Raw genomic sequence first — 23,829 nt, forward strand, 5'->3', positions numbered from 1 at the left:
TTTATTGCCTCTCCAGGATACAGCACAGCACAGATGGAATCTGGTCACAGAGTTGGTCTAGAAAGCAGAACGGGCTGGAAGTTCCGGCTTCCGAGATCTCTTACCAGCTCTCAGAGGGCAGCGGGTGGGAGCAAATGGTTAGAACAGCACAAGGGAGTTGATGGGGCTTCTCTTCCGAGTGAGGCACCGACTGTATCTGTGACCCGGGCAAGGTCCCTTAAAGGAAGGTTTTTCAAAGGAACTGAACATTCCTATTAAGTTAGGCTGGAGTCTCACAGAAACCTGGCGCCTAACTCCCTCAGGTCCCTGGGAAATTCAAGCTCTGATTTCAGAACACCCCTTCCAGCACCCTCAACCCCCTGCCTTGGAGGATCTGAGTAATGCTGGGTAAATCTTGTAGTATTTAAATACACCCGATTTTCTTTTCTTTCTGCTGTTGCACTTGGCAGCACACTCTGCAGAGCCTAGGTTTGAAGGAGGAATCGAGACCACTGAAAGCAATGGATTTTGAAGGCAATCGATAATTTATTCCGTGAAAACCCCTTAGGCCACTGCCCAGATATACACAAATCTAAAGTAAAATCTCAAAAGCACCTCATAAATTACAAGCCTAAGTCCCATTTTCAAAAGTGACCTTTCATTTTGGAAGCCCTCAGTGACCCAAGAAACTTTGCCCCATTTTTCAAGAGTGATTTTAAGGATTTAGGGCTTTAAATCCCGTTGACTTTACAAGATTTAAGGAAACCTTCTTCCGAGCTCCCCTGTGACTCAGTGCTCAGTTTGGAGGGCATGAAACTCTGGGGAAAATGGCCTATGGGGCCCAAGTTTGAGGCAGGGGTGGTTGGGCAAATACCAGCGTCTGGGCCGGATCTGGTCCTACAGGGCTAACCACTGCTGTATTTACCTGCACCTTTGCAGGTCGGGGGGAATCCGAGCTCCCATTGGCCACGATCGGTCCTTCTCAGCCAATGAGAGCAGCGATCGCTCGTAGCACAGCAGCAGCGGCCCACCAGGGGCTAACTCTGCTGAACCGCTGGTTTTTTTGGTCCACTCTTTTCCTGAGGCCTGTTTTTGTGCTAACGCGCATCACTGGGGTTTATTCTGCCGGTAGGTGCTCCTAGCGCAGGAGTAGGTTCCTGTGTCTTGTGGAGTCAGATTCTCCACTCGCAGGGAGAACTCGTTCTTGGAAGGGGCCACAGAGATGGTGGCTCTTTTGTGAATGTCAGGGAGATAGATGGTGTTTCCATACCTGTCTATCAATGCCAGCCACTCCAGCCCTTTCCCTGGAGGCTGCCTGAGCCAATGCCACCAGTCTGAGCCAGTGGAGAGGGCAGAATCCGAGACAGCGCAGGTCAGACTGAGGGACCCTGAGACCGTCACCTCTCCTGACCCGGACTGGGTCATCTTAAAACCCAAGATGGGGGCTGTCAAGAGAGGGGAAAAGCGTCAATGGAAGAGGTAATAAACCAGAAATGAAGGGTGGTTTTGTCTAAGAGACTCCCAAGGTCCCACTGAGATTGACTGGGAACCGGGCACCTAACTCCTCGACACCCAGCCCAAGTAGAGTTCTCCCCACAGTCAGCCCCCAGATACTCACAGGCCTGGAGGGCTGAGATGAAAACGCAGAACAAGGGCAGGTTCATGGTGTTTCTTCACTGGAAAAAACCCCCACTTCGGCGCAGCGAGTAAGCAGCTCAGTTTCCTAGAACTGACTCTGGTCTTGCCGTTCTGGAGTTTCTCTTTAAAGAGGGACCCGGGGAAGCGGTTTGCCTGCATGTTTCACAGAGTGTCACACCCCGGATGGGGTGGGGCTGAGCAAGAGAAATCGGTCGGTAAATTCCTCCAGAATCTCAGTTCCTTGTTGGTGCATCTGTCCAGGGGGTGAAACTGACTCCCGTGTTGTGTGCAGAGGGACAGCAACATGCTGGGAAAGGGGGGAGGGGTAACGCTCTGACCCGAAATCCCACATCCCCACTGTTTCCTATCGAGACGGGACCAGGTCCCACGTGGGTTTGCTCTTGTGACCGCAACGCCACTGAAAAAACTGAAACTTGCTGGGGCCCCTGCTCCCGCCAGCTGCTCCGAGAGAACAGCGACCCCTGCAGGGTGACTGGGGGTGTCACTGCGCGCGGAATGTGACGCAACCAGGGAATCCGAACCCTCAAGACCTGAGCATCTGGGCTCTAGTGCGGAAGCCCAAGGGGGTGGCCCGCTCCGCCCCTTGCCCGTGTAGACAGAGGGCCCCTGTCTGAGTGTTTGATCTGGAGAAATGCCCCAGCCAGGAAATGGCTCAGATGCTGTGGAGCCGGGAACGGAATTCCCACCCCTAGCACGAGAGCGGGACCTGGGCTCTCCAGTCGGCACCGGATTTGCAGCCTCCGGCTCCGTCTTCCCAGCCAGGAGCGGAAGGCACCGGCCAGTGAGCCCGGCTGCAGTAGCCAGAGCTCGGAGTGACCCTCCCTGCGGCCTTTCCCCGCTCGGAGGAGAGAGGCCCGGACTCGCAGCCCCAGGGGGTCTGGGGCTCGGTGTCAATGGGGGGAGATGGGGTTTGTCCCACAAGTGCTGCGCCTGGCCGGGGGATGGGGATGAAGCCACCAGGCACAGAGACCGCTGGGCGGGAAGCGGCTGCCCTCTGCCGCTCGCACACGCAGCCTGGTTCTCCTCACGGCTGGTTTTAGCGCCGGGTCCGGGAGGTTTCCCCTGACTGTGTGTCTCTGGCGCAGCGATACAGGGCGGTGTCCGCGGGCTGCAGGCCGCTCAGCCGCAGGGACACGTGGCTTGCGGAGGTGTCTCTGGTGATGCTGAGGCGATTTCTAAGAGCGTCGCTGTACGCGGTGTTTCCCGTGTACCAGATAACCCCGACCCATTCCAGCCCCCTCCCCGCCGGCTGGCGGGCCCAGAGCACCCCCACGCTAGTGACTGAGAAGCCAGACACGAGACAGGTCAGAGCGAGGGTCTCCCCGGGCTTCTTAACTCCCCCACTGGACTCCACCAGGCTGACCTGGGACCTGACACCGTCCACACTCACTGCGATGAGCGCTGTAAAGAGCCAGCCCCTCATTGTCCCTGGTGCTGGCGGGGAAAGTTCTCCGGGGACTGACTGGTCACTGCCCAGACCCAGGGGGCTGCGGATTGTCCCTGCGGGTGCAGCCTGGGCAGAGACAAGGACCGATTTAGGCTGGAAACTGTCGGTCCGATTTGCATAGCCCGCTGCTTATAAAAGAGAGACAAACTCCTTCCCTTGTTTATCCGAATCACTCACTCAGGGGACCCGGGCTGCGCTTTCCTTGGTGTTTGTACAGCGCCGGGCGCGCTGAGGTGGGAGCTTCATTGTCCGTTTCCTCCAAGGACAAAGGTTCCTCTGCCTTGAATGACCCCAAATCCCTGGGCCACGCGTTAGAGCCAGCCCAGTAGCTGCTGGCTGGTGTCTCGGAGCTCACGCGAGGGCCGGGATCTGCTGATGGGGTCTCTGGGGGTGTGTTTGGCAGAGGGACACGCTGGGGATAGATGCTGGGGGCAACGGGATGAGCCCCGCTGGGGGGTGGGTGCCTCTGTGCGGTGGTAATGGCCGCGGGAGGACCCGGGGGGAGAGGAGGTTTCTGGGGGGCGGGATGGGCGGGGCGGGGCCAGGCAGACAACAGGACAGGTTCGCTCTCTCGCAGAGTTATCCTAAGGGGATTCAGTGCCCGCAGAAGGCTGGGGGGCGGTGCCACATATCGCCAGGACCCAGCGCTGCAGAGGGAGCGCGATGTAAAACGGCCCGGCGCATGCTCGTGTACTTCTCAGGCTCTGGACCCGGTCCCTCGGGCTGGGAGGTGTCAGAATCTCTCAGCGCTGCGGGACCCAGTTCCCAGCGAGTGTGTGTGTCGGTTCGAGGGGCCTGCGCCTGCGTCTGTCCAGGGCTGTGGGACTGCGCTGGGACCTCTGCATCTGCGGGCGGGGGGCCTGGCGAGGGGAAGGTCCGTTTTTATTTCCAGCCTGTGAGCGCTGGTCAGTATCTTGCTGATTGCTGTGCTTGGGCTGTGGGCTGTGGATGACCCCTGCTGGCCTCTGTAAGGGGGGGGCACCTTGAAGGCCCACCATGACAGTGACCAAACCTGTTCTACCAGTTAAGGGAAGGGATGGAAAAGGAAGTGAGGCGGTGGGAGGGGGGCAGAGGGGGAGAAAGGTCAGTCTTGGGCTGGAACCATGAAGGTGACAGACTAAGGAGACGCTGGAATCAGGACCAGCCGGCAGCTGCTTGGGAAAGCCCTATGGTTAAAATGGCCATCAGCACTTTCTTGCGCAAGGGACCATCCACACTGCCATGGATGCTCTTGTACAAAAGCACAGCTCGCACATGGTAGTGTGGACGTGTTCTTGCACACAAGTGCTTGCACAAGAAGCTGCCAGTGTAGACATAGCCTTCCAGTATTAGGGGAGACTTTGAAATCAGGTCACTTCTCCACACAGAAAACAAAAGCCGTGTAGGGGGAGGATTTGAAGCCACGCTTCCCAGCCGGGCCGGATTAAGAAGAGTAACCAGAGCGTCCCATCCCCTTACGAACTGCGTTCTCCGAACCGCTCCGTGAGGAGTCCCGCAGGGTTCTCTGCGGGGGCCAGACCGCCACAGCTGACCGAGGGCCGGAGCTCAGCCATGTCCCAACGCACAGCAGCTCCCCTTGTCACCGCCAGGGTCAGATTTACCCAGCAGCCCATCCCCGACAGGCTGCAGTCAATTCCAGTCAAGTTCTCTGTGTGAATGGAAAGCTGGCTCTTTGTCAGAGCTAACCCGAATTAAGAGTTTGCTGATTCCAGCCCCAGCTCCGGCAAAGGGCACCTGCCTGGGACGGTCAAGATAACACTGAGCCTTGCGAGGAGTGCAGGGGACTGGATGCCTGCTCCCAGGTGTCTGTGTCCTAAAGAACAGGGAGTTTAAAGCCGGGTGTTCCCATTCCAGTATCTCCTGCCGGTGGGTGGGTGAGTTCGTGCTGCTCCCTGTCGGAGGGACCCAGCCCTGTCAGTGTCCGTGTGGGGAGGGGAGGGGCTCTGGGCTCAGCTCTCCCCGCTGCTCTGGCTTCACTGCCCTGCTCAGAATCCGCTTCCCCTTTTTGTGCCAGTCCCTGCTTCGCTCCGTGTCACTGTGTCTGTGGCACAGAAATACGTGGCGGTGTCTGCAGCTGTCAGCGCGCTGAGCCGCAGATAATACTTGGTGCTGGAGGAATCCACGGAGATGGCGATGCGGCCTTGCAGGGACGGGTTGTAGCTCGTGCTCCCGGTCCAGTATCCCATCCACTCCAGCTCCTGGCCCGGAGCCTGGCGAATCCAGTGCCAGTAGTAGCTGCTGGTGACGGTGCCCCCGGTGACAGAGCAGGTGAGTGTGAGGGTCTCTCCGGGCTTCACCGCGCCCGGGCCGGACTCCTGGAGCTGGAGCTGGGACCGGGCACCTGGGAAAAGCAGGGATCGGTCAGACTCCAACTCACCTGCCCCTTCCCCAAACCGCGCCTCCTCCCGCCGAGACTCACCTGGGGCCAGGGCCAGGAGGAGCAGCGGGACGAGCGGGGAGTTCATGGTGCTAGAGGAGGGGACAGAGAAGGGCTCGTGAGAGATAGGTCGGCGCCTGCGGAAGGGACACGGTGGCTGTGAGCGCCCTGGGGGCCGTTACTTCAGCCCCGAGCTGGGAGCGGAAATTTGCATGAGGAGGGAGCGCCCGGGGGAGGGGCGAGAAAGAGCCGATCAAAAGGCCTCTCTGCCTCCCTGCGTCCTTCCTGGACAGACATAGAGAGTCTCTCTCTCTCTCTCTCTCTCTCTCTCTCTCTCTCTCACACACACACACACACACACACACACACACACACACCCCTCGGTTGCTGCAAAGCATGAAAACACAAAAGGCCACAATTAATTAACTCTCACCCCCCGCTCTTGCCTGTCTCATTAGTTTCTAGTGTCGGTTCATTCGCGCACCCTTCCCTGTTCCAACCCGGAAACACACCTGATGCGTCCCAGACTCAATCGTTATTGATTATTGACGTCTGCTTATTGGTTATTGATTATCAATGAGAGGCACTGGTAGGTGGCTAGGCAGGCGGTTAAATGTCTCTATTGCCTTAATAAGGGCGATCTTGGCGCCCAGATCCCCTAGAGATCTCAGCCTGATATTTCCAAGGACAAGAGGCTCCGTTTCTGGAGGTTCCTGGCCGCTGCTCTTCCCCCCTCCCCCCTATAAGCACACGCTGGCAGGAGGGTTTCTGTCACTGTCAATAGGCTCCGAGCGCTTTCGTTGCATTCACTGCAGGTGGGTCACGTTGGGTGGGCGGAGCAGGGGTGTCACCTCGAAACGGCACCAGGACCTCGGCTCCAGCCCCTGGCCTGACAGCCCCGTTTTGAGGGTGACGTGAATAAACGGGGATTCCAGAGTCATGCTCAAACGTGACGCTTTGCTGCCCCCCTGTGGCTCTGTCCCATTGGCGAGCCTGGGAACTAGTTCGCTCTCAGTAAGGTTTGGGAAACGGTTTTCTTGCTCCTCGTGAGCTGGGGCTGGCGATGCTGCCCGGGGAGGAAGGCGGCGCTGCGCTCTGCAGCCAGTGCCCAGCAGGGCTCTGTGATCGCTGCCCAGAGCGAGGGGAAGGGGACCGGGCTGCTTGTCCGCTTGACCCCCCGGGAGCCGGGAGATCTGGGCTCGGTGTGTGTCACGAGGAGCTGAGGTAGCAGCCAGCGGATTTTTCCTTGTTTCCTTTTCCCGCTCCGATACCCCGGCCCCCTCTCGGCCAGGGTCTCCCCCGCCTCTGATGCAGACTGAGTGTGACCGGGCCCCAGTGACTCCAGACAACCCGCCTCTCCTGTTGCAGCAGCCCGGCTGCGCTCTGTGTCACTGTGTGTCCAGTAATAGGGGGCGGTGGCTGCAGGTGCGAGGGAGGCCAGCTGCAGGGAGACCTGGTTCTTGGCCGTGTCTGTAGAGATGCGGGTCCGGCTTTGGACAGATCCGACAAACCTGTCTGGGCAGGGACGGAGGCTCCTAGCACACGGGGCTGGAATTTACACAGGAAGGCAGTCGAGTTTCCTCTACTTGAGGAAATCGCAGGCATCAGCGCCACAGTGCAATGGATGGGCCTCACCCTAAGAAAACCATCTTCCTAAGCGTGGTATTTCCCAGCCAGGTAAGTACTCCCTTGGGCTTCTGCGCAAGAGGGCTTACACCTGTTAGAAAAGAGCGCAGCTCTTGCGCAAGAGGCTCTCTCTTACCACTCCATACTAGAAACGGGTGGGCAATGCGGATGCTTTCCGGAATAACGACCATTCTTGCACAGTAACCCGCCAGTTTAGACATAGCCAAATGTCCCCGGGTTAAGAGCCCAGAGCAGGAGCTACCCCAAACCCTCCTCCCTGCCCCGGTGACTCCCTGGGGGCACATTTCAGGGTGCAGACCAAGGAAACGGTGGGTTGGGAATTCCTTGGTAGGAGGCCGAGCGGAGGGGGGATACTGGGGACAACCGGAGCTGACAAAGTCCTTGTCTGTCCCACCCCTGAGGGCACTGACCAAGCGCTGGAGCTGTTTGGCTGATTAGAAATTTGCTTCCCCATTTTGTGCCAGTCCCGACGTTGCTTGTGTCACTGTGTCTCTGGCGCAGTAATAGGTGCCGGTGTCCGCAGCTGTCAGAGAGCGGAGCTGCAGCGAGAACTGGTTCTTGGCGATGTCTGCAGAGATGGTGACTCGGCCTTGGACAGACGGGGCGTAGCCTGTGCTCCCCCCACCAGCTGGATACACCCGCCCCAACCACTCCAGACCTTTCCCGGGGGGGCTGCCGGATCCAGCTAGAGTAGTAACCGCTAGCGATGGAATAACCGGACACAGCAGCTCAGGGTGAGGGTCTCTCAGGGCTTCACCACCCCCGGGCCGGACTGGACCAGCTGCACATGAGAGAGGACACCTGGGGGCAGGGAAACAGAGTCAGGAATTAATTAATCACTGAATGAACCCAGGAGTCCGTCCCTGATTCCCCCACGTGTCCCACGGACACTCACAGCGGGGGGGGGGGGGGGGGCGGCGAGCAGGCAAAGGAAAAGCAGCAGAGGTTCCATTCTCGTTCTCAGCCACAGAGAGAAACTCCGGATAGGGCAGGGCCGGGCAGGTCTGTGTCTGGGCAGAGACTGTGGCTCCTGGAACCAGGGGCTGGTATTTAACCAGGCAGGCCCGGGCAGGGATTTGCATGCGGGTTCCCCAGCGGGTGTAAAGGGAGGCAGGGAGCGGTGCATTGTGCGTGTCCCAGAGCCAATTCATTTGCAGAGGAGTTTGTCAAAGGGCAGCTCTGGTCTGTGGCTCCAGTCCCCCTGCTGCCCAGCGACCCGGGCATCACTGCCAGACAGACACATCAGCGAGGCGATGCCCCCAGAGGTGGCTTGGCCCCGAGCCAAGGAGAGAAGGAAACTTCTCGATCTCGCAGAGATTCGTGGCTCTGAGGCTAAATCAGCCCTCGAGGTGCTGCGGTGCCGGCGATGGGTTCGTGCGATTGTGCAGCTAAAAAATAAATTGAGAATTTGAGGGACCAATCCAAGTCCGCAGCCCCATTGTGCTCGGCGCTGCATAGACCCAGACTCAAAGGAGACCGGTCATTAGGAAGGAGCCACATTCCGCACCCTGAAGTGTCTACGAGGGTCATGTGCACGTGGGCGAGCCAACTGGAGTGACACGATTTCTTGTTATTTTATTGTTTATTTATTGCTACCAGAAATCTCTGCTGGGATGATGTGGTCAGGCCTGCAGCCCCGCACAGGCCACGCCGGAACAGCTGCGTATGGAGCCGGCAGGCTGGGACTCAGGAGCTGTGGATGAGGTTCCTGGATTTCTCCCTGGCTCACTGCGGGCAAGTCCCTTGTGTGCCCTGTTCCTCAGTTTCCCACTCTGTAAAACGGGGTATAATACAGTCCTTCCAAGGAGCTTCCAAATCCGACGAGAAGCAGGTTCCAGGGCTGCTAGGAACAGACACGTGTGTGGGGCTTGTCCATGGACACGGGGGGGAGGTAAATATCCCACGTGACCTGCTGTCGCTTGCAACTTGCTGCAGCCAGACCCGCAGCAGACTAGAAAGCGGAGGCTGAAGAAAGGTAGGAAAAAGCAAGAGGGACACGAGCACCAGACAGGCCGGCCCCCACACCCTTTTCGGGAGCACACGGAGCTCTGTGCTATCAGGGGCTCTTCGCTTCTTGTGCTACTGAACAGGAACCCGGAGGCTTCGCGGGGCAGGCGGAGACGGACTCGGTCCTTCCTTCCGTCCCCCACGCAAATAGCACCTGGGACCGGACGCCGGGAATAAGGACACGATATGAACCTGGAGAGTCTGTCCCGGGACAGCGGTGTCTGCTCCACGTGCCCAGAGGGACTTTGGCTGTAAACAGGGGGACGTGTCTGGGAAGTGAAAGGGATAAAGCCCCGCGGCAGGTTTGTGTGCTACACCCTGGAGGCGCCTCCTTGTTTGAAAGAAGGAACCAATCGATCCGGTTGCCCCTTTGGAAATATAAATATTCACAAGTTGGGGCGAGTCACAGCTCCGGCCCATGAGCAGGGAGGGGGCTGTACTGGGGGCGGGGCTCACAGGGTCCCTTAGGACGGGGACATTCCTGGCGGGTGGGAATGAACCCCGGTCCAGCACGGACCCGCCCCACTGCCCTGTGCAGGGACAGAGAGAAACACTGTCTGGCAGGTGCAACCAGAGGGAGACGGGGCCCCTCGCTCCTGGCTTCGCTCCCTGGGATCCCTTTAGCTTCACTGAGAGGAGCCGTTTGCAGAGGCTGCCGCGCTCGGCCAGGCAATGGAGTCAGGACATGAAAGAGTTAATCCTCAACATCAGAGTGTTGTATCCTGCCTGGCCTTCGCTCAGTGCGCCCAGGCCGGGCTGTTTGGCGCGTCTCTGCTGCCCCCGTGCGGCAGACGCGGGAAGTTCCGCAGCTCTGGTTTGTGCACGAGCATCTGCAGGGTTCGTGTCGCTGTGTCTCTCGCACAGTAATAGCGGGCGGTGTCCTCGGGCTTCAGGCCGGTCACTTGCAGGTGCAGCAGGTTGTTGGGATTGTCCCTGGAGATGGTGAAGCGGCCCTTGAAGGCCTGGGCGTAATTGATGGAAGATGAACTTGGGTGTATTTCCCCGATCCACTCCAGCCCCTTCCCCGGAGCCTGACGGATCCAGACCATCCAGTTGCTGCTGAAGGTGAAGCCGGAGGCTTTGCAGGAGAGGCGCAGAGAGTCTCCGGGCTTCTTCACATCCCCTCCGGACTCCACCAGCTCCTGGCACCGGGCACCTGCGAATAAAGGGATAAGAACCGTTAAAAAACAGCCAATAATTGTCTGGGCTTCTGGCTCTGTCATTTCATCAGGGGCACAATATACCTTCCAAAGCTGCTGCAAGGAAAACAGTTGCGAGCCAAATTCTCATTGTCCCTGGTGCTGGAGGGGGAGGTTCTCAGGGAACTGGCTGGTCACTGCCCAGACACAGGGGTCTACGGATTGTTCTTGCGGGTTCACTCTGGGCAAAAGGGGGGACAGATTTAAACAGGAAACTCACTCCCTTATTTGCATATCCCCTCCCTGCGACACATAAAACCTTCTCACTGAACGAGCCCAATTCACCTCCGCAGAGATGCAGAAGGGAGCAAGCCAGGATCACTTAGCGGGCAGGGCGCTCACCTGTTACCCTGCAAGTCCAGGCTCGATTCTCTGCTCTGGCCCAGACTTCCTGTGTCGCCCGGAGCAAGGCGCCTGGGTCTTATCTGAAGCACCCAGGCGCCCAACTCCCATAGGTGCGCTGGTGCCAGAACACCCCGATACAAGGTCCTGGCGGAACCGCACCCGCTGGAGAAGACGCAAGGACACCCCGACCCCTCGTACCGCTCAGGGGAGGGGGGCAGGGAGGGGATAGGGACGGTTGGATTGAACCAGCCTGCACAAGGCAGAGGGCGAGGACTTTCCCCTTCTGCGTGGCGACACGCGACTTGTTTGTGTCAGTGTGAAGAAGAGGGGCCCAGAGGCGGAGCCTTGTCTGGCTGGGAGGGGACCAGGAACTTTCACGGGTCTCTGAACCGGGCCATACTCATGGGCCCGTCAGGCCGGCTGGGCCCTGAGCCAGGCAGATACACTGGAGCTTTGAGAGCAACAATCCCGAATAAAGGCAATGGAGAGTCACAGCCAGAGCCCCGCCCCCCAGTGTGACCAATGGCCCAGTCCCCAGTGTCTCCGCACTGTTGAAAACCCGCCTCCCTCCTTAGTGCAGGCCCGGCTCTGCCCTGTCACTGTGTGTCCGGGGCAGCACTAGGGGGCGCTGTCTGCAGCTGTCAGCGAGCGGAGCTGCAGCGAGACCTGGCTCCTGGCGGTGTCTGCAGAGACGGTGACTCTGCCTTGGAGGGCGGGGGATAGTTCGTGTTCCAGCTGCTCGGTCTGTACCACGTGCACCCCGCCCAGTCCACCCCTTCCCCGCGGCTGCCGGACCCAGCCCCAGGCGGCGCTGGCGGTGCAAACCGAGTCTCCGGAGATGGTGCAAGTGAGTGTCAGGGACTCCCCGGGCTTCGCCGCTCCCGGGCCCGTTTCCTTCAGCTGCACTTGGGAGAGGACCCCTGGGAGGGAAACACGGAAATGACGGAGGGAGCCAGGCCCTGTCCCCTGGATGCCGGGACCATGTGAAAATGCAACACCCCAAAAAGGGCCTAAGGGAGGGAAGCACCCAACTGCCATTGAATTCCATTGAGATAAGGGCACCTCGTTGCCTTAGGCTGCCTAGAACAGCTCCTGTTCTGCAGCCAGTGCAGCAGCGACCCCTCCAGATCCCCAAAAGCATCGGAGTTGAAGGAGGCTCCAGGAGGAAGAGGAAAATCAGCAGCAGGTTCCTCCTCAGTGAAGGTGCAAACTGAGCCCAGCAGCCACGCCCGGGCAGGTCTGTGTCGGGGGAGACTGAGGCTCCTGGAACCAGGGGCTGGTATTAAAAGGGGAACCTGCCCGGCAGGGATTTGCATGTGGGTTGCCCAGAATGAATGGAAAAGGGGCCAAGGTGGGACCTGAGTCTGCACAAGGGGATCCCAGCCTGGGACGCGACCTCCCGGACAGGGAAGGAGAACGGGAATCCCCCCACAGATCCGCAGCCTTAGTAGGTCTCCAGGCGCTGGGAAACCCCCTTCCCGTTGGTGCCCCGGCTCCGCCCCGTGTCGCTGCCTGCAAAGCCCTTGGGAGAGCGGCTGTTTGGTTTCCCTGGGCAGGGGCTGGTGCGTGTCACTAACGCTCCTGAGCCTCCTCCTGGGGGCGTCCCTTCGCCCCAAATCTGCGTGAGAATTTCCCTCCCATCCCCCCTTGGCATTTCCCGTCCATTCCCGTGGATGTTAATGGGGGTTTCTCGGCTCTGTCCGTTCTCACCGGCTCCCTGCGCTGGGGAGAAGCCGCTTCCCCTTTTTGTTCGAGTCCCGCTGGGCGCCGTGTCACTGTGTCTGCGCAGTAATAGGTGCCGGTGTCCGCAGCTGTCAGCGAGCGGAGCTGCAGCGAGAACTGGTTCTTGGCGGTGTCTGCAGAGATAGTGACTCGGCCCTGGAGCGACGGGGCATATTCTGTTTCCCATTCGTCGTTGCTTAAGTGATAGTACACCCACCCCATCCACTCCAGCCCCTTCCCTGCAGGCTGCCTGATCCAGCTCCAACCAGCGCCACTATCCAGAGTATCTCCAGAGACAGCGCAAGTCAGGGTGAGGGTCTCTCCGGGCTTCACCGCCCCGGGGCCGGACTGGACCAGCTGCACCTGGGAGAGGACACCTGGGATGGGAGAAACAAGCAAAGTCAACATTAACTCCCTGTGACGTAGTGGGGGTACCTGGCTGGTTTCTATGCTGCTGGCTCTGGGGGATCCCCCACTGGCTGCCGTGGGTACCACGACCCAGCAGAACAGGATGAGTCACTATGCAAACCAGTGGCCAGACACCCCCCATGGAGAGGAACAAAGGAAGGTGGAATGCTGGCTTGGCTGGGGGGCAGGGCTGGAAGTTAGGGAGTTGGTTGCTGGCTGTCGGAGGGCATGGATGAGACAGCCTAGGGAGAGGAGCTGGAGTTTAGGGGCCCAGTCTCCCCCATCTCAAGGGGGCCTGAGGCATCCTAGCCCAGTTCCTGTGACCAGATTACATCTGTGCTGCGCTGTGCTGGAGGAGCAATAAACCACCCTCAATTCCACTGGCTGGTGCAGTCTGTTTGTGCCATTTCGGGGTGCAGGAGACGGGGAACCCCCAACGTGCCGTCACACTGGTGTCAGGAGTGGGATGCACTGCACCCCGTGGATGGAGCTTCCAGCGGCAAGCGACAAGGCGCAGTAGAAGCAAGAGCCCTGGAGCCAGGCGTGCTGGAGACAGAGCGAAGCGGTTCCTGGGAATCGTGGGGCGCTGCAGCACTAGACTGGTGAGTCTGCACCGAGGGGCCCAGCGGGCAGATGGCCTACGCCCGACTCTTGAAGGCAGAGCTGGTGGGGCTGTGCAGAGAGAGGGGCTTGCCTGTGCAGAAAGCAACCAAGGCCCAGCTGATTACCCAGCTGGAAGAGAATGACCAGCCACAGGGCCAGGATCTTGTCCCCAGGGGAAGCAGCCAGACCCCCCCTGAGAGTGTGTCAGGCTCAGAGAGGGGGAGGAGCGCTGGAACTCACCGGAGAGATGAGACAGCGTCTCCCAGGAGGCCTGCAAGCCGTAGCCCATCTAGGGCAGGGGCCAGCCCAGCGGAGCTGCGGCGGCTGGAGATCCAGCTGCGGATCAGGGAATTGGAAGTAGAGGACCGAGAGAAGGAGCGCCAAGATCGAGAGAGGCAGCGACAGCATGAGCTGGCCATGGCAGAGCGGAGAACCGGCGGGGCACCGGCTGCGCCAAGTGCGGATGAGCCCCAAGGTCCCAGGACTGCCAGACGCTTGGAGAGGCTCGTGGGGGCCCAATTGAAGGACATGGGCGATATAGACGGGTTCCTCAGTGCCTTTGAGAGGGCCTGTGGACTGCAACGGGTCCCCCCGGCTGACTGGCTGCAGGAGCTCGTCCCCGCACTGAACCAGGAGGCGGCCGGAGTGCTCAGTCAGCTGGAGGACCTACAGCCAGGGGATTACAACCGAGTCAAGGAGGCCCTGCTGCACAAGTTCGGGCTGACCCCCGAGATGTACAGGAAGAAGTTCCGGGGGGTACAGAAAGGGCCACGGGAGACCTATGTGGATCTGGCCTCCCGCCTGGCGCAATACGGCCGCAAGTGGGTGTCTGGAGTCGGAGCCCAGACCGCAGAGGAGCTGCTCAAGCTGGTCATGATGGAGCAGTTCTATGAAGCGTGCCCACCCAAACTGAGGCTGTGGCTCAAGGACCGGAGACCAGAGAACCCCCAGGAGGCCGGGAAACTGGCGGATGAGTTCACGGAGAGCCGGTCCGGGTGTGAACGGGAGTCCCGGAGAGAGAGGGAACCGCGCAGAGACCGGATCTCGGCTGAGCGACGGAGGGAGTCAACTACGGGGCGAGACCAAGGAACAGGTCGTCTGCGCCCCAGAGAACCAGCCAGGGCCTGGACAGAGACAGCCCAAAGCCTAACTTGCCATCGCTGTGGGCAAAAAGGCCACAAGAGGGCTCAGTGCACCAGGTCCCAGGACCGGGGACTTTCCAGGGTTAACTGGCTGGGGCGGGAGGAAGGGCAGGCTGCCCCAGAGGCAGGGGCTGGCAGGCAAACCTCAGCTCAGAGAGAGGGGAAGGATGCTCAGTGCACCTCCCCTGGGAGGTCTGATTCTCAGGAGGCGGATTTCTCCGTGTACCGGGTGGGGGCAGGACGGCCCCTGCGGAGCGAGTGCCTCATACCCCTGGAGGTGGATGGTAGGAAGGTGACGGGCTTCTGGGACACGGGGGCGGAGGTGACTCTGGCCCGATCCGACATAGTGGCCCCGGAGCGGATACTACCCCACGCGCAGCTGACCCTGAAGGGCATAGACGGGTCCCCGTTTAAGGTGCCTGTAGCCAGGGTGCATCTGAAATGGGGGGCCAAGGAAGGCCTCAAGGAAGTGGGGGTGCACCCGCACTTGCCCACCGAGGTGCTGATGGGGAATGACCTAGAGGAGTGGCCCCATGAATCCCAGCGGGCTCTAGTCACTACCCGGAGCCAGAGCCAGCGGGGGGCTGACAACGTGGGTCCAGGGAAGGACTCCTGGCAGCGTCCTCAGGGTCCCATCCCAGTGGACACGGGGTCCAGCCAGGCTGGGACTCCGGACCTAGGCAGAGGTGGGGGACAGGTCCCGATCCCTGCCTCAGCAGCTGAATTCCAGGCTGAGGTGCAGGCAGACCCCTCCTTGCAGAGGCTGAGGGACCAGGCTGGCCTCCATGCAGCTCAGCCCCGGGGGAGAGGTGGCCAGGAGAGATTCCTGCGGGAGCGTGGGCTCCTGTTCCGTGAGTGGCTTCCCCCCAGGAAGGCGAGGGCATGGAGGGTAGAGCGGCAGCTGGTCGTCCCCCGAAAGTATCGCCTCAAGCTGCTGTATTTGGCCCACGATTCCCCCGTTGGGGGCCACCGGGGGATCCGGAGCACCCGGCTGAAGCTGCTCCAGCACTTCTATTGGCCGGGAATCTTTACAGCCGTGCAGCGGTACTGCCGGTCCTGTGACTCCTGCCAGAGGGGCGGGAAGGCCCAAGACAGTAGGAAAGCGGCTTGGGGGTCTCTACCCCAGATAGACCCTCTGGGATGGCTGAGAGAGTTATGGGAGGGGAAGACCTCCCTGGATGGAGCTTCGGGGGTGGAAGCTGCCCTGGTTGTCCAGAGAAGGCTCGCTGGGCTCATGGCCCCGGCCCGAGAGACCCTGGCCAGAGATCAAGGCCAGCGGAAGGGGGGGTGTGACCCCCGAGGACAGGCCTGTGCCAGTCGCCCTGGAGCGGGGCGGCGAGTGGACAGAGGGAAGCCAGCTCATGTGGGGCCTTGCCACGGCCGGCCCGAGTCAAGGGGAGCACCCATGTCCCCAGGGCGGGTTCCCACGCAGAGGACCCGAACTTCCCTAGGTCACGAGCGGAGTGACCCTGCTCAGTTCGCTCTCGGAGGGGGGAGAACTGTGACGTAGTGGGGGTACCTGGCTGGTTTCTATGCTGCTGGCTCTGGGGGATCCCCCACTGGCTGCCGTGGGTACCACGACCCAGCAGAACAGGATGAGTCACTATGCAAACCAGTGGCCAGACACCCCCCATGGAGAGGAACAAAGGAAGGTGGAATGCTGGCTTGGCTGGGGGGCAGGGCTGGAAGTTAGGGAGTTGGTTGCTGGCTGTCGGAGGGCATGGATGAGACAGCCTAGGGAGAGGAGCTGGAGTTTAGGGGCCCAGTCTCCCCCATCTCAAGGGGGCCTGAGGCATCCTAGCCCAGTTCCTGTGACCAGATTACATCTGTGCTGCGCTGTGCTGGAGGAGCAATAAACCACCCTCAATTCCACTGGCTGGTGCAGTCTGTTTGTGCCATTTCGGGGTGCAGGAGACGGGGAACCCCCAACGTGCCGTCACACTCCCGAACCAATCCAGGGCTCTGTTCCTAGTTCCTCTCTGCCCCACGGACACTCACAGCTGGGGGCGGCGAGCAGGGCGAGGAAAAGCAGCAGAGGTTCCATTCTCGTTCCCAGGCACTGAGGGAAACTCCCCAGCGGGCAGGGCCGGGCAGGTCTGTGTCTGGGCAGAGACTGAGGCTCCTGGAACCAGGGGCTGGTATTTAACTAGGCAGCCCCGGGCAGGGATTTGCATGCGGGTTCCCCAGGGCGAGTAAAGGGGGTGGCAGGGGATGAGCGCTCAGCACATGGCGATGTTCCCTGGGGAGCAGGTGTCCCCTTTTTACCCCAGAGAGGCCGGGCGCTCAGCTCAGCTATAATGACAAGAGGTGGCTGAGGGGACAGAAGAGGCGCCATGCTCCGGGCTCTGGACAGGGGCCGGGATGGGACCGACGGTTTCACGCAATGGGGATGGACTAGAGGGGAACCCAATGACCAGGGAGGGCTGCCGGGTGGGTGGCACAGAGACACGCCCCTTCATACCGCAGGGTGTGACCCAACCCCATTGAAACATCCCTGGAGCAGGGGCAGCTCCAGAGTGTGCTGGGCAAAGAAACTAAAAACCAGAATTGTGATGCAGGGTCGCTCCCATCGAGGTTCTCCGGGGATCGTAGGGCAGGGAAGCAGCCCGGGCTGCAGGGGGTGGGGTGGGAGGCTGGTGTTGGGCACCAGAGCCCGGCCCTGCCTTGGTAAAAGGGGAGGGGCTGGGGCATGGGGAGAAGAGGCAACATCTGGTCCCGTTTTTTAGACTTCTGATCACCTGTGTTGCTCTTCTCTGGACTTTTTCTATTTTACCCACAGCGATCCCGACATGTGGTGCCCAGAGCTGGACACAACGCTCCCGGTGAGGCCTGGTCAGCGCAGAGTGGAGCGAAATAATCACTGACTGCTCCTGTCTCGCTCACAGCACTCCTGAGAAATGTTTGCTTTGTGGGTAACAGTGACAGGCTGTCGGCTTCTGTTTGACTGACGGGTCCCTAGGGGCCCCTTGGGCAGTGCCCCGGCCTCGGGAACATTTCCCTTCTGTGTGGGGGCTGGATGGTTCCCTCCTAAGCGCCGCACTTTGCCTTTGTCCTTATTGATTTTCATCCTCTTTACTTCTGACCATTGTTCGTTCTGAAGTACAGTCCTCTGCTCCAAAGCACTCGCGACCCCTCCCCTCTGATCTCCTCTGCAGGCTTTATCAGCGCCCTCTCTCTGCCATTCTCTAAATCAGTGGTTCTTAACCTTACTGCACCCTGCACCCCTTATCCTAGATTTAAAGTAGGTCAGTTCTTTAAAACTAAAATACATCACACAAATCTGGCATGTCTCTGTGAGGGAGTGGGGGGCTGTCTGCTCTGTAACCCGGTGTCCCCCTGCGCTGTGCTGTGTGATTCCCAATGACTCACCCACACGTGTATTAGCCCAGACTCCTAGGCCCAGCCTAACCAGATAACAAGGCTCTTCCCAGGGAGAGGGAGGCAGAGACGAACACCTGGTTCGGGGGCAGGGTCTGGAAGCCAGGCAGGTGCTGGCTGGGAAACCTGCGGGGAACAGCCTGAGCAGAGGGCAGAGGATTTAAGGGCGGGGGGAAGAGAGGGGAGGGGGATGGATTTCCTACGCAAAGGGTCTGAGGCATCCTGGCCCTGACTCCTGTAACCACATTAGGTCTGTGCTGTGCTGTGTCCTGGAGAAGCAATAAACCCTCCTCTCTACTCTACCGGCTGCTTGTTACGGGGCTGCACGCGCCATCAGTGTCCTACCCCCAGGGGGCGGTGCACCCCAGGTTAAGAACCCTGCTCTAAATCATTAATGACGCAAATCATCCAGTTCAGTCCAGCTCTGACAGTCATACCAACGACTGCTGCCAGCCGAGAGTCACGTCTGGGCCTGGTACCCAGCGCAGTGAGTTCCAGCCAGGGGACTCGTTAGCAATGCCAACGTTTTAATTAATCCCAAGGCCCCTTTCACCCCATGGGGTGCTAGGCCGGGACTGGGGATAACACATGGACAGAGATTAATCACCACGTCTGCCCCGCATCCCAGCTCCCAGGCGAGGTGCCCACCAGGGAAGGGTAGGAAATGAGACTGATTAGTGGAATCCCTGGGGGCCTTATTAGACTTGCAGAGCTGGGACACCAGCAAATGGCTGGATGAGCTCACTGCTGGAACCCCCGAATGTAGGAGCCTGTCCCGCTCCCACCCCTCTGTGCGGTGTCTGCCGGTTTGTCTCCATTGCAGGGTGTCCCCCCATGGACCCAACCCCAGGGTGCAGGTGCACAGTGCATGTGTCTGGCGAGGCCTGTGCCCACCCCACCGCGCTAGGGAGGGAACAGGTTTGCTTGAGTCCAATCAGCCATAACGCGCTAAGGGCCCTTGCTCCTGGATCTTGGCAGTGCAAAGGGGAGGGGAACAGAACCCGCCCATGGCTGGGCAAACAGGGAGTCTGTGAAGCTCCCTGTTGCATTGGCGGGCCAGACCCAGTGGTTGGGGGGGGGGGGGGGGGAGGATTCCGCCTGCCAAGAGTGTTTTGCCCAGGCCTGTGTGAAATGCTCCACGTTTTGCTATTGACCATAAAAATGAGGGTGGAGGAAAGTAACTCTCCATTGCTGCCCGATCGGCAGATGTTGCGCTCTCAGGGCATTGACATCTCCAGGGCATCACAAGGGCGTAGGGCTCTGGGGTTCCTGTCCCAGGACTTGCAATCAGAGCATCTGCCTTGTCAATGCCAGTCCCAGCAGCCTCCTCACCAGCTCCAGGCTTGTGGGTTCATTCTGCCCAATGCTCCTCTCCAATCAGCTTTTTCCTGGACAAGCCATTACTTGAGGGGCCAGTGGAGGCCTCTTCTGTTTCCTCGCAGGTTATTGGAAAAGGTGAATGGAGAAGACGGAAGGCCACGGAAAGGCACCACTGGGAGCTGAACCAGGATCTCTTGTTTACTAGACAGGCGCTGAGCCAAGCTGAGCCAAGGCGCCCTCCCGCAGAAACAATTTTAAAATATTCTTCTTTATGGTGCCAGAGAAACCTCCAACTTCCGAAGTGCGGCCCTTCCCCATCTCCCCCCTCCCCTTCCAGTGTGGGGGGCCACAGAAAGCTGCAGGCCAGAGACAGACGCTCTGACAGGCACATCTCCCGCAGCCACTGTGGCTGTAGAGGGGCTAGTCGTCAGCGTGTCGTCTGCACCTGCCTTGGCTCTGCTGTGAGCCCGGGGAACCTTCCCATCGGCTCCCACCTTGGCATTAGCCACTTGCTAACACTGAGCCACAGAAGAGCGTCTCTCTGTCCGGAACACGGTTCCCACCCCCAGGCCTTTTGTACGAGAAGAAATGTTCAAACTGAGCCGAATAGACAAGCTGGGGGGAACAAGGAGGCAGGGCCAGCTCTAAGTTTTTTGGTACCCCAAGCAAAAAATCCCCCCCCTTATTTTTTGACAGAGGCATGAGCGGAGTGGGACTGGGGGCTTTCCTGGTACTTAGAGCTGGCCCTGCACTAAGGGAGGCGGAACAGGGTGTGACGTAGTGGGGGTACTTGGCTGGTTTCTATGCTGCTGGCTCTGGGGGAACCCCCACTGGCTGCCGTGGGTACCACGACCCAGCAAAACAGGATGAGTCACTATGCAAACCAGTGACCAGACACCCCCCATGGAGAGGAACAAAGGAAGGTGGATGCTGCCCTGGCTGGGGGGCAGGGCTGGAAGAGGGTTAGTGAGTTGCTGTCTGGGAGCATGGAGGAGAGCCTAGGGAAAGGGGCTGGAGTTTAGGGGCCCAGTCTCCCCCATCTCAAGGGGGCCTGAGGCATCCTAGCCCAGCTCTGTGACCAGATTCCATCTGTGCTGTGCTGTATCCTGGAGAGGCAATAAACTTCCTCTATTACACCGGCTGGTGCAGTCTGTTTGTGCCATTTCGGGGTGCAGGAGACCGGGGACCCCCAACGCGCCATCACACAGGGACACCCAGCTCTGTGGCATGGGAGCAGATCGCCAGGTGGGATCCTCGGGCACGTGTCACCGACCCCGCTCCCGCCATTGCCCTGGTGGCGCCTTGTTCTCTGCCCCCGGGACCTGAGTAGCCTCCCGCAGGCTGAAACGCTTCGCTCTAAGGCCTCCGGGCTCCACACGGGCCTGGGTGCGAGTCTGTGTCCCGCGGCGCACGGGGCCCAGCCCCGGGGATCTCGCGGTCCGGTCTTGCACGGTGTGGCCAGCACTTAGAACTGACAAGCGGCACTTAAAGGGGGAGCTGGGAGGCCCCTGCGCACGCGAGGCGGCCCAGACTCCCCCGTGCGCCGCAGAGGGCTGAGGGGGGTTGCTTCCTGCAGTCCAGGGGCTGCCCGCTGTCGGGCTGAGCTTCTGTCTGGGTCAAAAGGAGCGTCCGTGCGGTTATTTGCGGTAGGTTGAGGGTCGCCGGGGGGCTGAGGGTGAGGGGATCCAGGTCAGCAATGGAGCAGGTGGAAACTCCGGGGCCAATGGAGAGCGGGGCGCGCCGGTGACTGGCAGCGCTGGAGCAGGACCCGATGTCTTTTCAGGCAGCCCCGCACCCCATTCTCCAGACCGGGGCTGGGCCCAAGGACCCGTGCCCGGTGTTGTCACCTCGCTGTGACGCGCTGTAATGCAAATAACATTGTGGAGAATGAGCTGGGTTCCTGGGGCCAGTTCCGACCAGCGCAAGCTCAGCGCGGCACCGGAGTGTGAAGGTGCAAGCGGGAAAAGTGTAACCCAGCCGGCCCAGTGGCCGGTACTTCTAATCCCAGCGCCCGGGGAGACTGAGGTCGGCAGATCACATGAGCCGGGGCTGGACCGAGCTATTCTGGTGCCTCGGGTTAGGGGAGGGCGCATGTGCGGCCCTGCCCCCGCCCGGCACGTACGGGAGGGCACGTGGAGCTGGTGACTGTAGTACGCATGTACCCGGCCGTCCCAGCCCGGCTACTGCAGCTGGCGCGCAGCCCGGGGCAGCCTGAGCCTGGCCGTGCAGGGCCCCTCGGCCGCGGGGAGAAGGGTATTGCTGGACAGCACTGTGGGACTTAACGCAGCCCTTGCCCTGGGTGGCCGCTGCAGGGCGGCTGCTGAGAGCTGCTGCAGCCCGCGATCCAGGAGGCGGGCACGCGGTGCCTGATGGCAGCTATAAGGGGCTCTGCATGCCCCTTACAGCTGCCATCAGGTCCCCCCCCATGGGTTGGCGCCCCAGGCAGCTGCCCAGCTGCCCCAGGCCTTAATCTGGCCCTGGCTTGAGCTCGGAAGTCCTGGGCTGCAGGAGGCTGTGCTGAGTGGGTGTCTGCGCTCAGGGTGGCATCGACATGGGGGTCCCCAGGTTGCGTAAGGAGGGGCGAACCAGCCCAGGTCGGAACGGAGCAGGTCAAAACTCCGGTGTTGCTCAGTAGTGGGATGGCGCCTGTGAGGAGCCCCGCAGCGCAGCCTGTGGGAGACAGGGAGACCCGGCCTCTTTTCCTGCCTCCCCCGCTGCAGAGCCTTGAGGGAGGAGAATAGAGCCAAACTCACAGCTGGGATCCCGACTGGAGCAACGGGGGTGCCCATTCACCAGAGATCCTGAGAGGGGAGCAGGGCCCCGCACACTAGATGGGCTGCAGGGTTCGGAGAGAGACACGTGAGTTGCGAGCCCTCCAGCTCGCTTCGAGACTCCGGGAAGCAGCGTGCGAGCCCGTCTGTGCCCAGCCCGGACATTTGGCATCTGGGGTCCGATCGCACTTTGAAGATCCCTGACTCTTGGGTGTCTCCCCCCCATTCCGGATCCCCTCCGTGTGGATGCCCCGTTCCCCAGATGGGCTCTGCGGTGGGGGGCGGCATAAAGAGAGCCCGGGTCTCCCTGTCTCTCCCAGGCTGCGCTGCAGGGGCTGCTCACAGGTGCCACCCCACTACTGAGCGACACGAGAGCTTTGACCTGCTCCCTTCCCGACCCGGCCGGTTCGCCCCTCATTAGGCAACCCAGGGACCCCCGGCTCCCCGGGACCCCATGTCGATGCCGCCCTCAGCGTGGACACCCGCTCGGCACAGCCCCCTGCAGTCCAGAACTCTTGAGCTCAAGCGATCCGCCAGCCTCAGCCTCCCCGGGAGCTGGGATCACACGCACCCGCCTCGGGGCCCAGCTGGGTTTGTGGCTCAAGGCTCCAGCTTCAAGCTCTGCGGTCTGAGGCGCCGGCCAGAGCGGGCACCAGGGAGCTGCGCTAATTCCGCTCCCCGCACATGATCCAAGGGGCGGGGATCCCTTGTCCCTCCATATAGGACCCCGGGTGTTTCGGGGGCTCCATTCCCATCGGTCAAACTGGGCACACTGGGGGGAGAGGGGACCTGCCCCAGTCGGATACGCACAGGCTGGCGCTTCTTTTCCAAGCGTTGCTGGAGGCTGAGGCTGGAGGCGTCCGCAGTTCGGGGGGGGGGGGGGCTGCTGGGCCACGTTCGGCCTCGACACGGTCACAGCTGGGAAGTTTGAGGGCCGGGGAGAGGAGAACTGGATCAGAAATGGAGCAGGTCAGAGCTCTGAGCGGGGCGCACTGAGAACGGGGCGCCCCTGGGACTAGCTGGTGCTGAGCCAGACCCAGTCTGTGTTGATACCGCCCCGTTCCCCATTCTCAGGGCTGGGCCCAACCCCCCGGCCCAACCGCGCACCCCCTTGCCCGTGTTCCAAGGGCAATGCCAAGGGAGATGCCAATACCACATGGCGCCTGCGCTCGGTTCCACTGGACAGAGTTCAAGGTGCAGCCTGGAGCCTTTAGTAGCCAGCCGGGCGCCGTGGCAGGTATTTGTGATGCCAGCGCCCTGCGGGTCCCCCCTAGGCAGGGAGCGGGAGCGATTCAGGCAGGAAACACGCACTAGCCGGTAATACCATTGGGAGTCGCCCTTAGCCTGGCTCTGGCTGGCAGGGTTCGAAGGTGCAGAACTGGGCGGGGAGGTGCAGAGAGAATCGATTTGACACCAAGAGGGAAGGATCCGGGAATCGCCCTTCTCAGCCCCGGGTCCCGGCCCATGGGTCTGGGCGCGGTGCGAAGCTCGGGTCGGCGGGAGCAGGGCCCCTCGCTGTGGGCACGAGGCTTTCTCTGTCAGTTTCCTCGGCCCGCAGCGCCGAACTTTGACCGGCCTGGACTTTCCCTGCTGACCGCAGGGGCAGGTTTGTGTCTGAGCTCCCAGCGGCTTCTCCTGCCTGTGTCCGGCGCCGCGGCAGCTGACGGGGTCCGCGGGCTGCAGGCGGGTCAGTGCCGGGAACTGAGGGGTTCACACTGGCGGGAGGTTTGTGTTAAGGTCCGTGTGTCTCTGCTGCCCCCTCGCGGGTGCCGGGGGAAGGGCGGTTCCTCAGCCTGAGTCTTTGCATGATCAGAAACCTGTTTCG

General features: G+C 60.8%; 1 non-coding gene and 3 pseudogenes across 2 annotated transcripts; 1 reads left to right on the plus strand and 3 right to left on the minus strand.

Annotated features, from left to right (window-relative positions):
* Window positions 1-4,898: 4,898 nt before the first annotated feature.
* On the minus strand, window positions 4,899-5,550 carry LOC149521131 (immunoglobulin heavy variable 4-59 pseudogene; annotated as a pseudogene).
* Window positions 5,551-9,853: 4,303 nt separating this feature from the next.
* Window positions 9,854-10,484, minus strand: LOC149521132 (Ig heavy chain V region 3 pseudogene; annotated as a pseudogene). The gene is made up of 2 exons (XR_016348071.1): window positions 10,361-10,484; window positions 9,854-10,272 (listed from the first exon to the last, which is right to left on the minus strand). The product of XR_016348071.1 is annotated as an Ig heavy chain V region 3 pseudogene (transcript).
* An 11,177-nt stretch (window positions 10,485-21,661) lies between these two features.
* On the plus strand, window positions 21,662-21,932 carry LOC149521133 (signal recognition particle RNA; annotated as a pseudogene).
* A 363-nt stretch (window positions 21,933-22,295) lies between these two features.
* LOC149521134 (signal recognition particle RNA) lies at window positions 22,296-22,592 on the minus strand. The gene has a single exon (XR_016348119.1).
* Between the last annotated feature and the right edge of the window lie 1,237 nt (window positions 22,593-23,829).

Source organism: Pelodiscus sinensis, chromosome 30 (genome assembly GCF_052426305.1).
Source record: "Pelodiscus sinensis isolate ZL-2025 chromosome 30, ASM5242630v1, whole genome shotgun sequence".
Classification (NCBI taxonomy): Eukaryota; Metazoa; Chordata; order Testudines; family Trionychidae; genus Pelodiscus; species Pelodiscus sinensis.